The sequence below is a fragment of the Chelmon rostratus genome, chromosome 17 (genome assembly GCF_017976325.1).
Source record: "Chelmon rostratus isolate fCheRos1 chromosome 17, fCheRos1.pri, whole genome shotgun sequence".
NCBI classification, from domain to species: Eukaryota; Metazoa; Chordata; class Actinopteri; order Chaetodontiformes; family Chaetodontidae; genus Chelmon; species Chelmon rostratus.
In genome coordinates, this window is record NC_055674.1 from 21,234,677 (window position 1) to 21,249,311 (window position 14,635).

The 14,635-nt window shown below is 41.8% G+C and overlaps 1 protein-coding gene across 2 annotated transcripts in view; it reads left to right on the forward strand.

Moving 5' to 3' along the window:
- The window catches only part of LOC121620920 (thyroid hormone receptor alpha), a 109,890-nt gene that overhangs the window by 8,292 nt on the left and 86,963 nt on the right, over nucleotides 1-14,635 (forward strand). For both annotated transcript variants that reach the window (XM_041957166.1, XM_041957167.1), the window contains exon 3: nucleotides 4,376-4,468. The gene's annotated coding sequence lies outside the window, so the exon portion shown is untranslated. The remainder of the gene's footprint in view (nucleotides 1-4,375; nucleotides 4,469-14,635) is intronic.

The following is a 14,635-nucleotide window of genomic DNA, read 5'->3' on the forward strand; positions in this document are numbered from 1 at the left end:
TGCATCCAAGCACTGCTCTCCAGCATTTTCAGCACTAGCACTACTGGGTCAAAGGGAAGCTAAACTTTAGAACTGTTTGTCCATGTGTCACACTTGATATCTCACACATTCTTGATTAAATTAGCTCAAACCTCGAGGAAGTTATGCATCTCATCAATGTGTTTCCAAGCTTTTAAATTACAGAGATTGGCCCAAAGGGGGGCGTTGCGTCAGTCATTTATTTGTTCATCCAGTCGTCACATGTGGGATCCCAGACACCGCTGATCAGACCCGATTAAACAAATCTCGCTGGTTGTGAGGGGCAGAGCTGGCAGGCATTCAGCGAGAAGTGAAAGAAACAATTTACAAAGTATGGGACAAAGTTCTATATAAAAGAGGTCAACTAACCAGAACTAAACTCTGGACTATGACAAACATAACAAACACTGACTAGAACCATGCGAACCCAACTGAACACAGGAGTTATGGCTTTTGCAAAAGGGCTAAAGCGAAGCACTACCAACTAAACTACAACACAAGCACTAAAAGATGAATATATTCTAAAGAAATAAACAAAATCTAGTATCTCATGTCTGCCAACACTGTCAGTCAAGAAAAGAGAAATTAGAACATCTTAAGATGTGCTTTACTCTGACAGTACAAAAGTAAACCGAATGTTTTCTTTACAATAGAAACTAATGTACTGCCAACAATGATCGTATGATGTATGAAACAAAATCTTTGTCTCATCATTTACCTGTCATCAAAAAATGTTTGCCTGAGTTTTAGTGACACTCGTGCGGCAGCAGGCGGGATGGCATCGTCCGTGAGTGACGGCATGTTCGCCGTGGCAGCCTCTGTTCCCTCTCTCAGTTCCTCCTCCCTCCATCTCTGGCTCGCTTGCTGCGAAGTCTCTCGCTCTCTTTCGGTAGCATCTCTCAGGGGGCTTGTATTGTTTTAGGGGATAAGAGGACGGACCAAAAAAGCAGTGCTTCGGTGGGATGAGAGAAAGACTTTCTAACAAGCTCTCGGCCCTCCAGGGAGGACTCTCGCTCGCACACGTACACAAATGATCTCAGAGAGTCGACACAGATCTGTGTAGCACTGCGACACACACACACACACACTCATGGACTCTCTGCCCTATGGAGAGAGGAACAGAGACCGGTGTTAGGAGTGGCCACAACAGGAAGTGGTCCCGGGATTACATTAAAAGGATGGACTCCCTGCTCAGAATGAACTTCTGCAGGGAGGTCGAGGCCTCCACTCCTTCCCTCAGGGGGTTTCAGCAGTCTTGTACAGTAAAGCCTGCATCATGACTCTGGAAAGAGTATTGTCCTGGAATCCTGCCGGTCTCCACATCTGAGTGAGATAGGGAAGGAGGGAGAGTGGAGAGAGAGAGAGACCCTCTACAGGGACTCGACATCAAGAGAGAGGCACACTTAAATAAGGGAGGCAGCTCCAGACGTGGAGCCACAGTGTTGAGAGAGAGCAATTACACTAAGCTGGGTCTAATGGATTTTATCAGTTGCACATTAGCTATGCTGTGATTGGTTTCCTTGTTTTTTTCCTTATCATATAACCTCTGAAGGTTGCATTGTCAGGGTTAGGTACGTTTTCAATGCGGCAGGCAAGACAACAGCAACATCATAAACAACATCACAGCGGCGCTTAAGTCCTGCTACGGAGGAATTAGGGTGACAAATGTTTGACTGCCCGTGTTTCCAGAGACATGCTGTAGAGTCACCCAGCTTCAGTTTAAGCAGTTGCCGCACATTTTTCATCATTCACTCTGTTTTCTCAGTTGTATTTAGCATATGAGCCGTGCATGCACAGGCTAGCCTGAGTAGCATGGTCAGGCTAACAGATTGTCCTTTTGCCAAAGCAGAAAGGTTGGATCTCTCACATTTCAGTATTTATGTTCTGAATGTGCTAAGACATGCATTTAATTAGAGGGTATTAGGCTAATCACACAGTAATTATTATTATGTTCATTAGGTGTGTGAAGTGTTTGGTACAGAACATGCAGTTCAGAATGAATACTGTCACACCACTACCCAGCACCCTCTGGCTTTTTGCAGTTTTTGGCTCCCATACATTAGGGCTTTAACAAATTGTTGGTTATTTTGTCTAAACAATTATTCCTTTCGTTTTTTATTCATTTTTGTTTAGTCCATAACATGTCAGAAAAATGGCCATTGCATTTCACAGAGCCCAAGGTGATGTGGTCAGGTTGCTCGCTTTGTTCAGACAACAGTCAGAAACCCAAAGATATTCAAAATGAACTGGAGACACCCAGCAAATCCTCACATTTCAGAAGCTGGAAGCAGCTAGAAGCATGCAGCAGCATGTGATTGATAAATGACCACTTTTTACAACTTGGATCTTATTTCCCATGTTTGGCCATCAGTGCCATAGGTCGTGATAAAATTGCGTAAAATAACAGAAGTCAACAATTGCTGAGATCTTGGAACATGGTGACATTGCTGAAAAGAAATGATCGTTAAAGATCATTCAACGGATCATAAACAATCTCCCAAGTTTGTGAATGTTTCGTATTTTTGCCCAAGATGTGAATGAAAAGATTGATTTCCTTTTGACTGTATGATTACTTTATTGTTTGCTAAATAGCACTATCTATCTAGTGTTGTTTTATAGCATTTTTTAACCCTTTGTTAACCAAATCCACAAGAATGTTTTCTGCTTGATGATAAATCAGAGTGAGAGGAGGAAATAACAGCCTAAGGCAGTGACGAGCACACGGAAGTGTCAGCAGGCAAGCTAGACTTTCCATAGGAGGTAAATGGAGTGGAAACAACACATAGTCTGACGGTGAGGGTTAGGTTCAGGTCAGCGTGATGTTTGTTAAGTAATTTAGACGCTTTTCTAGTTCTGGTGCAGGATTTGCTTCAGGCCAGCGGCTTCTCACGGCTTGTCGCATACGCAACATCATTAACACCCAACGTTTCACTAGTTAGTAGATTAAATGTGTGCTCAGGTTTCATTAAGCTCACCAGGTCAAAGCTGGAAGCGGATGTTCAAGTGGAGGACTGAAGGAAAGGCCTTATGGCGGCTGTTTTGACAAGAATTGGGAAATTCTTCCTGATATCAGAGCCATGTGATATGACTTGAGGCACGAGTTGACCCTCTTAGAAATAAAGAGTCTGAACATTCAGATTGTAGGTAGTTTTTTTCCTCCCCTTTCATTTAAACTTAATCAGCTTAACAAATAAAACAAAGACACACACACACACACACACACATTGCTGTTCTATATATATTAGCGTCACATAGTTTGGTACAAATGATATAAAGCTGAAAGGCCTGGTGTCCCATGGTGAATATAAAGTGACACTGAGGCAGGATCAAGAGCTGGCCAGGCTTTGAGTACTCCACATTTGAAAGGTTTGACCTCTAAACTTGATGTTATGGTAATGAAATTCAACCAATCAGATCACTGCACCATATGACTTTGTAGGAGAGATTGAAAGTCTTACAGAGGCCAGTTGGGAGAACAGTGGAAACATCTTTTCAGAGGAGAAATTATTTCAGTGAAGAATTACTCCAGTTCTGATATAACTGATGACACAGTTATACACAGTCACATTAGGGATTTCATGGAGTAACCGACGCTCCACTTCAATGAGCAGTGTGGGAACACTTGAACAATCGGTTTCTACAATATGCCGTGTTAGATAAACAGAATTTAATGTAGTGAGACAAGGAGAGACTCCCACTGTCCCTTCAGGTTTAGTCCATTTAGTCCACCAATCAGATCACAGCACATTTGTAAACACCCTCTCAGAGACAATTTGGGCCTCGATTTTATTATTCCACCTATCCCAACGACTGTCCTGCAGGCACAAGCGTGTAACTTGATGCCTGGCGAGATGGATTCGTGTCTTGCATGATCTTGTGTGATCTCATGTGATCTCAGGATCTTGCGAATCCACCTGCCTCGCACGGTAAGAACTCTGTAGCGCTGCTGCTTCAGCTAACGTTGGCGTCACAGAGTGACCGGATGAGCTACTTCACACCTCCGAATTATTCTGTTTTCAAAGATGATAAGCGTAAAACAACGATGTGATGAACATAATATTCTGACTGCCCTGTCCACCGGCTGCATCGTTTGTTTTTGACAACTAACGAGCTGCCTGCTAGCCAGCTAGCGAGCTAGCTGTTTGAAATGAGGTGGCCACCAAGACCAAGAAAGACTCGTCAATTTGATGCTGTTTTTTAACAGCAAAAAGACCACATGCGTCACACACAGTGTTTATTTCTTGACAAAATTGAGCATAATAACCAAACAAACATATTTCAGTTCAATTCATCTGAATCTATGTTTGGCACATTTTCAGAAAAATAGATTTAAGGGGATGTTTTCATCTTCTTTCAGATTGTGGAGACTGGCATCTATTTTAATGAAGGCGCTCTGACATCTGATGTCTGTGTCAATGAGGAAGACTGGCCTCCATCTTCATACCACCAGGTTGGTTTTCTTCTCTACATCATCATCGCTGATTGCAGTAAATGTGGTAGCAGGTTGACCAGTTACCAAACCCTGTTCTAATACTCCACTTGTGTATCCTAAGTTACCTGCATTGCTGCACAGATGGCTTTCAGGTCAAGACACTCGTATTTTGTGTGTCACAAATTACAGCAATAGTACTTTCCAATAAATATTAAAATCGTAGCAGGGTGGGAAAGCCTATTAAAGTGACTTCCATGCAGGCAGTCATTCAGAAATACTAAAACCATGCTGCCACAAGACTGTAGAGTACCACATCACCAGCATCTGATTGTTCATAGAAGACTTCGCCTGACAGCTCAGGTGTGAAATCATGTTTAGTAATAATAAGGAAAAGCTGGTTAATGAAAGGTTAAAAAAAAGCAAACAAAAATGAAATGACATTCAGTCAGACACACATACAAATTGAATTCTCACCAGTGTCACATGATGCAGCTAATTTTCTGTATCCCGTACGCATCTGTGATATAATCTGCTCTGAGATTTGTTATTTCAGGCAGAAACTCTAAGTGAAATAAAAATTTCATTAGTTAGTGGGATAATTGTATCAAGCCTACAGGGCATAGCATGCAGCAGTAAGTTAGGAACAGAACAAGAAAGGTATTCTTCTTAGTCAGGAGACACAAGAAACCTTCAGGCTTTTTGATCTTGAATAGATCTTTTTAATTAGATACTAAGACATGCTTTAACATGAGCTTATTTGCCTTTTCTAGAGGATTGCCTTTTTTTGCACTCCCTCTTATGCTATCTTATTCACATAACAAAACATTCACATGACAAAAACAACAAAACAAGGGCAGCCAGGGCAGACGAGCTCTGACCACTGACTGCTGGCCAGCTCTCACATAGAAAGCTCCGTCACAGCCACCTGTCGCTTCATCAGTGCTGACCGGGACCACGGTTTCTGTTCTCTGTTCTCTAATTACCGTTTTCTACTGGGAAAATATGTTGAAGTCCAACATCTTTTATGAGGTCCGACATATTTAATCCTGCCCGGTCATAATATTAGACGTGAAAATATTCCGCCTCTACATGCTGTCTCCCCTGCTGTGGCTCTGATGTCCGCCCCCCCTCTCGCGATAGATATTTCAACCAAACCAGAGTCGATGGTGTTTATTGGAACAGTGTGAGTACAAACCAAAAAGGTTTTGGTAAGTTTTATTTTGTTGCTTTTGAGTTTGAATGTGTGTTTTATGATGCTAAAATGAGTGAGTTTCTGGTTAAAGAATCTTACTCTTTAACAAAAAGGACGTTATTTTTTTACTCTTCTACTATACATGTACTACATCCTACCACTCTCTGTGTATACCGTTCTCTAGTCATCGCTTTCTTACTAAGAGCCAGTAAACCTTCACCAAGTACTTGTCTTTTTTTAGTACAGTTTCCTCTGCCAGAATACCAAACTACCGTCCTGTCAGCCTCCTGGGTACTTCAAACCCAAGAGTCTCTTTCATGGCTTCACAAAACAGTACAGTTTTTAGGCAGCTCTAAAATATGTGTGTGTGTTCTGCAGCTAAATGTCCACTCAGCTGCCAGCAAGGTTGCTGGAAGGCTGGAACTTCATTACCTTTTCATAGTAATCCCGTGAGTAAGTGAGTTTTTTTTTTTTCTCCTTTATTTATTCATAAGGACAACACACATTAATCAGCATTTCTGCAAATGTGCCTGTGTCAGCCAGCTGGCTAATTTTCAACTGCAGTCCTTTGGCAGGATGTTTTAAAATCTGCTCTTAAGGTCAACTTTTAAGGTTAAATTTTTCCCTCAGATTCTCTTTATTCTGGCTCCCGCTCATCTTATCACTATAGCAAAGCAAAGTTCCAGTGTATGTGTGTTATTGGAATGATTCTCTGCTTCATTTTCCCAAATAGTCCTCTCTCTCCTATTAAACTCTGTACTTGATACTCTTGAGTGTGTGTTTCTAAATCTTCCCATTATGAGGTATAGTTTGGGCGACACCACCATATGAGAGATGTGAGCCGCTCTGCATAGTAATCGCAGAGCCTCACTTGTCTTTGTTAGTCTGGAGTGTCACATATCTGATTCTAGACTGCCTTCCTCCCCAAATAAACCTTGATATCATTTTCTCCCAAGCTGTGAATTGAGTTTGTGGTACCATGAACGGGAGGCTTTCAGACATTGCCTTGGTATGCTGTTCATTTTAACTATTTCTATTTTAGTACTCGAGTCCAGTGGGAGAACAAACTCTCTCACCGTATCTTAAATGATTTGCTGATCGAGTTTTGACATGACTGTGGTGACAGTAACTATGTCAACAACTGTACAGAATTTTGTACAGACATGATTGTTTCCCAGAGGCTGAAACCTAATGACTTTGATGATTCGCGAATCGAAACTCCCATCAGCCCCAACCGTACTTTGTGTTTTGTGCAAATATCGCAGATGTCGGCATGCTGACAACCAAAACAAAGATGGCGAATATGGCTAACGTTATACCTGCTAAACATAAGCACGTTTTCGTTTGCACTGCGAGCATGTTTATATTAGACAGGATGATAAATGGTTTTTGATTAGCTTTGCTAGGAGCCTCTACACGCTGCATCTGCTGCGTTACTTCCTCTAAGGTGATAGTGTTTGCTCTTTTGTCCCTGATAATTGGATGAGGATGACCTGTAGCACAGTATTTTATGACTGAACAATAACCTTAATCATTACAGACGAATGTAGCACAAAATGTTAGATAACGGTTTTGCATAATGAATGTCACTAAAACTGAAGTGTATCCAAATAATGATAACTCAGACACACACATGGATTATATAAGACCCACTCATCCTTTCATTGCCCTGTATTTGTTATACATGAGCAGCAAAGGATTTTTACCATTGGCCAGTGTCTTTAAATTAGCAGTGCAGAACAAGAAGTGTGTGAGTGTGTGTGTTGACTGTAAAGTGGTGCCTCCCCTGCTGTTCGAGAAATGGACAGACAATGGATAATGGTTGTATGGCCTGATTACCCCTGCTGAGTGACTGTGGGGAGAGCAGAGCAGAGAGATTAGTGCGGCGACGGGACTCACAGATGGATGCTCTTGGTGCTCCGATATGATGCGACGTTACAGGATGGTGGATGCAATGTGATCTGACATAACTTCGTCTCACGCACCTTGATTTTCACGCTCATGACTTCCCATCATGCAAATTTATGACACTTGTTCAATACCTCCGTAATGGCAGCATTCACACTGGCACAAGTCACAACTCATATTTTGGAACGTTAAAATCAGAATCAGTGCTAGTGATAGCAAGCAAATCTAAGTTTGCTCACCCGACTTGCAGTAATATCACAGCCCTCAGCAGCACAGCTGTTAGTGTTAGTGCTCTCTGCTTTGTGCAGAAATTGATGTATCGTAGTCATGCAGACTTAGAGCCACTGACCGCACTAACTGCCCCTCGAAGGTGCTCCAGGATAGACTGAGCAAAGAGAAAGTGGAATGACTGGCTGATATTGGTGGGGTTAAGGTACGGTCATATTAGCATTCAGTTCAACAGACCTGTCCTGCACTCTGCACTGAATACAGGTGCTACGTCATGGTTCTGATGCGGGTAGTAAATAGATGTTGAGCAGAGACGTCATGAACTGTAAACTGTCATGCTGCAGGCTGAAATTAATGGTGATATTGTAGTCTGGTAGGGTTTGGATTCAGTAGTGTTTTATCAAATCTGAATCCAGTATCGGATCGGGATCCTTTTAAAACCCTTATTGAATGTAATTATTTTGTGCTTTCAACGTTTTCCGGCAATTGAAGTAACTGTATGAATAACTAGAAGTCAAAGCTCTCTAATCAGCTTTTCTCAGCAGAGACGGCAGAAACTCTGCAGTCGACCTCGTTAGTATTCACAACCCAAAGCTACAGTGTGAAAATGAGATGAGCAGCAGGAGATATGAAATGCTGATTAAATGTGTGGATGACACACTGGAATAACCCAGGTGCAACTGACCGACGTTACCTTATTCTACACAAACTCATTGCTCTTAATCCTGGAGGATCTGATCGAGAACTGTGATGCTGATCAGCTTGAATTATTGACATCCAATGCATGAACGTTTAGCAGGGAGATTCTCATGACATTCATGTGATGTTATGAACCAGACCATTTGTTGAATCACCACTCCGTTGGTCTTCATTCGTGGTGTTCGAGAGTTTATGACACCAGCTTGTGAAACGTATATTATCATTATCTACAGCTGATGCAACTTGCTGTCTGTGATGTGGGTTATGAGGTACGCAATATTCATAAAATACCTTTGTATTGAAAAGCTACTTACTAAAGATATTAAATCCAACAAGCATGCAAACACTTGCCTTTTTAGAAGATGAACAACAAGATAACTAGTGTGTGTGTGTCCATCGTCTGTGTGATGAGCACTGTGTTCTCGTGCAGTTGAGTTTAGCATTTTTGGTTTCATCAATATAATTTTATTATTAAGTTATGTTGCTACAAAGGTGGATTTTTTTTACCTTTTTCAATGAATACTCAAATGTTTTGTCTACAAAATGCCAGAAAATAATGAAAAATACCCATAATAAGGACCAGGAAACAAGAGAAGTCTATGTTCGTACACTTGCAGAGTGTGAATGGATGGTAGTCAGTTCATATTGAATAATTATCTAGAATTATGTTATGAAATCTGATATGATCATTCAAAAATTGAAAAGGCAGAATAATTACGGAGCATGGCCTTTGATTCACTGTGAAATTACAAGTTTTGCTTGGTAAAATTAATTACAATGAATATTTCAGGAAGTTGTGATGTAGTCTCATGTACTTTTTTCCCAAACTGAATTTGTTCATTATTTGGCTGCAGCGCTGCAGTTGGGAATTAACTTCATCACATATCTCAGTTATTCCAGCGTAGTGCTTCCGAGTTTCCGGCCTTTGTGATTAGAGAAAGAAGCTGAATCTGTGCATTCAGTTGGGTCACTCAGCTAAATGCCTTTATAGGCCAGTGGGTGTTCAGCCCTTTCAGAGCCACTGAACATGTACTGTAAGATGCAAGCTCTCCCCTCAGTTTAAATTATGAAGTCCTTTAAATGTTGCATAAATAATTTTGGTTGCGAGCCCAACAAGAACGTACACGACAGACCCAAAGGCGAAAAATGCATTAACCTACATAAAAGCTGAGATGTGTCATCATAAGCCAGTTAGTTTGAATCTAGTTTTTATATAATCCATCTTTTCTGTATTTTTCAGGGAAGCCAGGCTACAGTGGATCTCGCTCTAGGGCACAGCAGCACTCTAGTTCTGAGGAACTATTAAAGGTTACGGAATATATTCTACAGCTGTTAAAAATAAGCACTAGCTCTCCACTGCCCATGCTAATTACCTGGGTGTAGAGCAATTTGTCAATCTCAGACCATTTTCTGGCCTTTTTCGCAGTCAGGTTAGTCACGGTGTACGTCAGAAAGCATGCCGGTCACTCATTTTTTCAGCGGATCCACACACTCATCAAGCAGACCAGTCAGGAAAGTGTGGAGCGGGGTCAACCTCTAATAGCCCACTAATGCAGGCACTTCCTGTTCAAACCAGGCCTTCCTCCGGTTGCCTCCTTCTTGCTTTGCTCTTTTGTGCTTTCCTTACACGCATCCTGGATCCACACCATTAAGTCTGAAAGAATCCAATTTGTTGTTGCTTATTGGGTTTATCTGCTGCAAGGGATCATCATCAGTGTACTGGTGCGAACTATATCCCAAAACCCACTGTAGCGAGCGCTCAAGTGCATGTCCAATCAGCAAGAGAGAAGGCAACTGTGTCCCACTTCTGAAAAATGCAGACACACTATACACTTAATCCACACGAAGTGCACACTCACCCTAATTCATAATGGAATGGAAAGAAATTGATTCACTTAAGAATCCTGATTCTTATTTAAATAGATTCTGGTTTGAATCACAGATTGCGGTAATAGATTTTTGTATGCTGAGGGCAGACATCTCCAAAGCCCGGCTCGGGGGCCAATTACAGCCTGGGGTCAGTTTTTGTACGGACCTCAGCTTCCATCTTGAAGTGTGTTGTTTATGGCCCGTCAGCACTGTCAAACAAGCGGGTGTAAGTCATACAGTTTCAAAATGCAATTTCTCTTTTCACCCCATGGTGGCAGCGGCACCTTGTAGCTCTGTCTGGCTGTGTGACCCATGCTGCGACGCCTTTTAGCTAATTTCTGCGATGGTGACCATAGATTAAAAAGAGGAAAGTCGACAGTGAGGGCCATCGCTTCAAAGACAAGTGAAAATTGCAATATTTTTTCTCTGGAACTGGAACTGTTGCCATGTATAATGAATTCAATGTAAAGAGACACTACCAGACAAAACATGCTAATGCATACGACAAGCTACAAGCTGGGAGCGACGAAAAAGTGCCGCACCTTGAAGCTGTCGTTGCCTCTCAACAACGGTTCTTCACATGAGCCTGTGAGTCAAATGAAAATTCCACCAAAGCTAGCTACGAAGTGGCGATGTTAATTGCTAAACATTGCAAATCTTTGACGGAGAGTGAGTTTATCAAAGACTGAGTCTTAAAAATGGTGGAGAACATTTGCCCTAAGAAGATGAACAGTTTGCTCATGTTAGCCTGGCTCGTAACATTGTAGCTCGGAGAATTGAAGACATCATCAGATGTTAAGAGACAACTGCAGGACAAGGGAGTGGGTTTTATTTTTTTATTTTTTTCGTTAGCCTGCGATGAAAGCACCGCTGCATCTGACAGTGCTCAGTAACTGATTTTTTCTGAGGGGATTGATGAGGACATGAACGTAACAGAGGAGCTGCTTGACCTCCAAAGCCTTAAAGGCCAAACTAGAGGAACCGCTTTATTCGTCCCAGCTTGTTCAGCTGTCGATGATATGAAACTATCATGAAGCAAAGTTAGTCAGATTATTACTGCTGGCACGCCTGCCAAGGCTGGTGAACGAAGTGGATTATCTACACTGATCTGTGACAAAGTTAGCAAGGAAGGAGGCAAAGCTGTTAAACTCTTCTGTATAATCACCAGCAAGTTCTCTGCACGAAACATCTCAAACTTGATCATGTTATGAAACTGTTGGTAAAGACTATTAATTTAATTCGCTCTAAAGCTGTGGACCGCCTCCAGTTTCAGCAGCTTCTGCTCTACATCCAGGCTGAATACGGAGATGTAGTATATCACAACAGTATGAGCTGGCTCAGTCTGGGGTCTGCACTGCAGCGTGCTTTCCCTCTCGGGGGAAATTGAACCAATGCAAGAACTATCACATCCTGTATGGTTGGTAGGCTTTTCTATTTGACATAACAAGCATGTAAATACGCTGAACTTGAGCCTTCAAGGGCAAGATGCAGTGATGAAGGTGCGACTCTTCCAAAGACACTTGTCACAAACAGAGCCCTACACCGCACATTTCCCAGCACTGCATGAGGTTATGGACAGTTTTCCACAGGACAATATCAGCGTGCAAACGAGGAGGTGTGCAACAGACATCGCATCTCTGTCTGTAGAGTGTAAAGAACTCTTTCGAAAAGGACCTGTTGGTTTTCTCTTCTCCCTTCTCCGTGGACCCTGATGATGCCACGCATCAACTGCAACTCGAGCTCATTGAGCCTCAGTGTGACGAGTGGCGGAGCCGACACCAGCAGCTTTCTCTTGTGAACTTTTACCGGCAGCTGGATAGAGGCAGGTTGTCAGAAATGCAAACAATTGCAGAGAAAACGCTGAGCTTGTTTGGCGCCACATGTTTGTGTGAGCAGACATTCTCTGTTATGAACTTGAAACAAGAACTGCTTGAGGTCAAGACTTAGAGACTTCCACCTTTGTGATGTTTTACACATCTCAACCACTGCTTTCAAACCACACCTGGCCTGTGTACTGCAGTCTAGATCTCAGCATCACCCTCTCCACCCGTTTCTTGATCAAATGACCCTCATAAATCCTCATTTCTGAATGTTATGAATTTGTGATAGAAAGATCTGCTGTGCAGGCTTTTTCAAATGGAACATCTGTCCCTGTTAACACTTAAAAGTACAATATATGCACTCGGACGTAAGGCACCTTGATGACATTTTTAAATAAGATAACTGTTGTTGTTATGTACCTGTAGATGTGACACAAAGATGACTTTCTGAATGAGCTTGTGTGAAACACCAGAGTATGTTTTATATGTTTTGAACCTAATTATCAATAGACAACATTTCATTACCTATAGTAAGTCATGTTTAAAATGAACCTGAGGTAAAAATATTAGCTCATGGAAAATGTAGGTATTCTATACATCTTGTTCTTTTGGTATATGACTGCAGATGTGAGAGAAAGGCCAAACATTTGGTTATATTCCCATTTAAAGAAATGATAATAAAATTCTTATAATACTGTGCACTTGCATGTAACTTTTATGGTTACAAAAAAATGTCAGGAGGGACCACTGGCCCTTCAACAGTTTTACATTTTCAAATCTGGCCCTCTCCGAAAAAAGTTTGGCCACCCCTGGCTTAGGGTTAGGTATTTTATATATATTTAACAGCCATGTACGCTGTAGTGTGCTCAATACAAATGAAAAAAAAGCTCCACATGCTTACAGGCTTCACATGTACATAGGCGGTGATAGCAGTTACTGGAAATATGTCACACAAGTAGACACGTGATGACTGGCAAAGACTGTGAATGTAGACTTTGGAACAGACCTTACCTCTCCAGACCCAGAAGGAGGAAGTGAATGATCTGACGTATCCCATTCGCTCAGCACTTTCGTCCAAAGTGCCTCACAGCGCAGCGAGAGCCTAACAGTGTAAGAAGCTCAAACAGTTGACTGGAGCTCCACACGCTCTATGGCTCTGAATCAATAGAAAGCAATTTATTCAGTAAGACCATTTGTCTGCTTTTTGATGAGCAGAAATAGAGATCTTGGAGGTTTGTCCTTATAATGTTATTCATAGGGAACTCCAACAAGAACATTGACATTGTGAGTGAAATCTCTGAATAGAAACACAGTGTTCACTTTTTTTCTTCTTCTTCTTTTTTTTTGCCAGGAGGATTTTTGTTGAGTCACTCACATGATTCCCTGTTAAATAATCCCTGTTCTTTTCACAGCAGTTGTAAAAATGAGATCCAGGGAGAGATTCGTGTGTACAAAGTGTTCTGTTTGTTTTCAGCCTTGCTCACACACGAGATCAGAGCCGCAGATGAAAGCTTCTGGGCCCAAGGGTGACATCTTCGTTCGCAATGCCCTCTTTCCAAAAAGACACACGGGGAAACATGCATCTGATCAGCGGTGTCCAGACAGTTCATGCCAGAGGCTTTGTTTTGTACACTTGAATCTGCAGCAAGATGATTTTGTCAGGAGCAAATTTCACTCACCTGTAAATATCACTCCTGGTGGGATCTGTGTTTCCGGGCCTTGGAGTGAAGAGTTGCTGTAAGCTGACATTGAAGTTTTGTAGTGGAAACATGAAGTGCATTTACATCCACTTGTTTCCATGCTCATTTTCACTTTGCACATAAATAACTTAAGTGTTTTCTTATGCAAAGTTTTACGCTTGTCTGACTCAGAAGAGTTATATCAGTTAACACAAAGTTGGGTGGATCCAGACTTATGGAATGAATCATGACGCACACAAAGCGTATCTCTTCAACATCCACTGAAGCTTCAGCTAAACTGGACAAAAATAGCAGCACGCACAGACCTCAGATCTGTGTGGAGCAACGAGGAGACTGTAACCTTCTGCAAACGATTATTTTCACTCATTTGAGCTTTAAATACATCATCTCATGCAAAGGCTAAACAGCCCTAACTGGAGAATTAGTGCTACGGTTCATCTTCATGCACCCAACTGCTAATATTTTGATAGCAGTAGTAAATAGAAATGCCCATGAATTAGCATTTTCTTTTGCAGTTTTTCTGGAAATGTGTTTGAAGTTTGTGCTAAATTTGGATGGAAATTTGGAAGCTTCCAGTGAAATTGCAGCCTGAGTCTAAAATCAACTGGAGGTGGGCCAAAAGTCCTAACTTAACGTCTTGTCATTCTATGCTTGTGCACTGTCAGACATTGTAAAACAGGCAGCAGAGTTCTCTGTCACGTACTGTTAAATGATAACATTAATGAGATGAGTTGTTAAGGGGATGCACTGTAAGACAGGCTGATACCCG